This window comes from Manis pentadactyla, chromosome 19, assembly GCF_030020395.1.
Source record: "Manis pentadactyla isolate mManPen7 chromosome 19, mManPen7.hap1, whole genome shotgun sequence".
Classification (NCBI taxonomy): Eukaryota; Metazoa; Chordata; class Mammalia; order Pholidota; family Manidae; genus Manis; species Manis pentadactyla.
Window position 1 is genome coordinate 27,642,143 of NC_080037.1, and position 3,958 is coordinate 27,646,100.

General features: G+C 41.6%; 1 pseudogene; it reads right to left on the bottom strand.

Moving 5' to 3' along the window:
* Positions 1–2,610: 2,610 nt before the first annotated feature.
* LOC118929509 (disintegrin and metalloproteinase domain-containing protein 17-like) lies at positions 2,611–3,587 on the bottom strand (annotated as a pseudogene).
* Between the last annotated feature and the right edge of the window lie 371 nt (positions 3,588–3,958).

A 3,958-nucleotide genomic window follows, 5' to 3' on the forward strand; every position in this document is an offset into this window, starting at 1 on the left:
AAAAAATCATAGTTAATTAGAATTGCTTAACTTAACTAGAATTGCTCTACATAAATTGAATACAGCTAAAAATGTGCTAAAGAATATACTGTATAAGTGAAAGGGTATTAGATCCTCCCAACAGCAGATTGCGAAACTAAACTCTGCTGTGCATGATTGCTGCCACACTTCTCTTCTTCCCTTAACTATTTCCAACTTGGTATTTCAACATAAACTGATTTAATGTCTGCCCATTTTAACTCAAGTTATAGTATGGAGAATTATTCATGTCTAGATGAAAGGGTAAACTTCAGCAACTTGAGTTTAAAATATAACCAGATAATGTATTTTGTAGCTGGTGCAGCACTTGGAAAGGATTAATATTATGAAACCGATATATTCATAGAAGCTCACCATTGGTAAAATGAGAGTATGCAGACATGGAAAATCTTAGGGCATCAGGGATTGATAGCATAACCCAGGGAAGAAAAATTACCTGTTTGGTCATCAAGAATGATGAGTAAAGTAGTGGAAATCTGAAAAAATCGCCCACAATATTTAGGCTCCCCATACAGCTTTGGCTATGTGAAATAAAATTGTCTAATAATTAAACTTCTGAATATCATTCAAGGCTAGAACCACAAAACACTGCCATTAATATATCCAAACACCAAATTTATCTTAGCAAAATTCACAACATGGGACCTTCATAGCATATTTGTTAAATACTCTTTATAAGAAACGTTCCCAAAGGTGAGTACATTAAATACTAAAATATGTTTAAGTATATATTTATATATATTTGAATTCAGTTTTATGCCATCAAAGCAATTGTACAAGTACCTATTTTCTTGTAAGGTCAGTCTTATGTTCTATTCATTTAACCATTATAGTGATTTAAATGCCTTCATGTTCAGAATATAAATTAAAATAACTCATGAAAATGTGAAATATTTTTTCTCATGTCTGTCATTTTCATATCATTCTAGCACAACCTGTATGAAGCAATTGCCTCTTTAATGAGTACGGAGCTAACTAAATTCCTTGTAATTAAAAGATTTTAGCAGGACTGAAAAACCTTAGTCGGAAGGGAGTTACCACATTTTTCTAGCTAAACTTTCGATGAGCATTTCTAGTTTTTTAAAGTTATAGTAAGATTGCGATTAGCTCTTTCTGGGTATTTGTTGCTTATTTTTGTATAAATTAAAATTTAAATCCCACTATACTTCCTTACAAGTTATCAGCCATCTCTGCTGTTTGTTCACCTTTGGGCTCTATTCTTCACCACTGGAAGAAATGGCAAACAATTGTAGCTCCAGGGGGAAAGGGTGTTCCTGGGTTGGGTGAATCCCCTATGGAACCAGTAAAACCAAAATAAGTAAAGAGAAAGGATAGGTTGAGAGAAAACGGTTTTATAGCTCACAGCTTGCTCAAATTCACTAGCCAGGCCTGGCCCCATCCATCTCCTCTGGCCACTTGCATTCTGCCCTCACAGCACTTCTTTACTTCCCACCTGTCCTCCTGGGAGGAAATCCATTGGTGGGTCCTTGATGACTGGCAGACACCAGGCCAATTACATACCAGGAACAGAGGGGAGGAGAGAATGGCCATTATTTCGCCACCCATTGCCCTGGAGGCTGTGGAAGGCTGAAGCAGTAAGCACCTATTGATATGTAAATGGAAAAGTTGAGGTGGGAGATCCTGGAAATTATACCATTTTCCCACAATCCACCTTTCTAAAATTCTTGCCTCATAAACTATTCTACCTCTCTATCATGTCTGCCCCAGTAGGGTTATGCAGTATAAGAAACTTCCACTTTACCTCTAATTGCTGCACCCATTCTTGTAACACATGTCCAGTAAAGTTGGTGCTTTGATCACTGTCCATCACCTGCAGTTGGCCATAGGCTGCAAAGAGATGCTCTAGACCCATTTTAGCCATTTGCTGATCTGCACAATGTGCAGGAAAAGCAACCAGCAGGCCAATAGCTGTGTCCACGCAAGTCATGGCATATTGATATCCTCCTGATATGGGCAGAGGCCCAATACAGTCTATCTGCCACCTGACAAGGGGTATCGGCCCCTTACCTATTGTCCAATGTTGCTGCAGGACTTGGTGTAAATCCCTCTCAGAGCACGCAAGGCGCTCCTGCCAGGATCTAATGACTTCTTTGAAGGTCAAAGGCAGACCCCCACTAGCAGGCTATAGCCTATATTGTCTTTTGCCCTGTGTGCAACAAATGCTGATATAACCACTGGGCTACATCAGAGGCAGGCTTTCCTTTTAGTCAATACACCTGCGTCAATGTGTTTTGGCTTCATCATTCCTGGGGATGACAAAGGCAAATGGCTGGTCACATGATGTATGGTAGGTGCTTTAGTTTGACCACAGGCCCATAGGTCTTACTACAACTCTTGTCCCTAAATGGGTCAGTGACCACCATCCAGTTGGCATGGTACCATGTTGGCAGCCAGAGGATCAAACCCAAATAGACGGACCAGCTGTCAGTGCAGACAACCATGGGTGACCATGAGCCATACTGCCCACAGCTCAGACTACTGGTTGCTCTCCGCTCCACATCCTCCATCCATATTTCTCAGTCTTTGGATGGAAAGCCACAGCCCTCTGCTTCAGGGGCTGTCCGTGACTGAATCCACCTGCGTACCAAGCATGTTTTGTTCATTTGGATAACTATTTGCCATACTGTGCCTTTTGTCAGGTTTTAGCTCTTGCGGAGACTTGAGAATGTGAATCTTCTCTATCTGTATTCCACAGCCTTTAAAACGTGCATTGTCCCATAAGGTGTTCCAACAGATGTCATTAACTTGTCAATTAGTTCTATCAAGTAATTTGTAGTTGTACTCTTTTCCCCTCTGCCCATGTATTTGTAAAAGTGATGATCCACCACCACCAATAATCTCCGTGTGCTCTTCGTGGATGAGGGTCAGCTCTTCTCTTCACCCAGTGAACAAGCTCATCTGGTGGGCTCCCTGTCTACTAGCACTTTGGAAGCAACTCTTCATTATCTGCCTTTATGTAACCACATATTTTGGGGGACTGTAAACGTAAAACATTCTTGACATCTTCAGATTTATAAATTAACATTCTTTTGCCTTTAGTATCATTAAATTAGTCTCCAAAGTGGCTCTATATTATATTCTGCCCCATCCATGTTGATTCTTATTATATCATCTCCTATGTGAGCCAGAAACCTAGAGTCAGGTTTCTAAAGTCCTGCTATTGGATGGCTTACTTGTTTTCATCTTTACCACCTATCACCATGACTTCAAAATTTTGGGAAAAGTGTTCAGTACTTAATGTCAGGTATAATTTAAAATACCTTTAAAAGCTTGAAAAAGTTAGTGTTTCTAAATGTGTTGAAGCCTGTAAATCCCTTTTTTTACCAAGTGCTGTTGGATATTGGATAAAGAGAGGTTATCTTAGTCTGAGAGTGAAGAATTAAGCTTTTTGAGTGGCTGCATGGACCAGAGCCAGGCTCGCCTAGAGTCTGCGGCACCAGCAGGAAAGGAACCAGCCTGGTCAGGAAGAGGACACACTGCCTCATGTATCTGGCCCAGCCGCCAGCTTCACCTGTTTGGGCAGCCATCACCCAATGGGGACTCAGGACACTGCTCACATTTGGGGAAAGGGATCTACCCCACCCGGCCCCTCAAGCTTCTTTCACCTCCCATGCTGCTAGTAAAGTCTCTCAGCTGCATGATCTCAGTTCTCAATAGCTTTTGTTCCTGTCTCAGAGCATCCCACAACTCATCTCCCCATTCATCCAATCAACGATGAAGTGAGTCTCTCTCCTTGGTAACACTTTCCAATGCTGTGAGAAACAGCCACCCTACATATCCTGCCACCCTGTGGCTACTAACATCTCCCTTATTTCATGGAGGGCAACTCCACTGCCTCTGGTGTCCTTACCCTTCCCCAATTCTGGAGAGGGGCCCACTCTTCTAGGATGCACTTTAC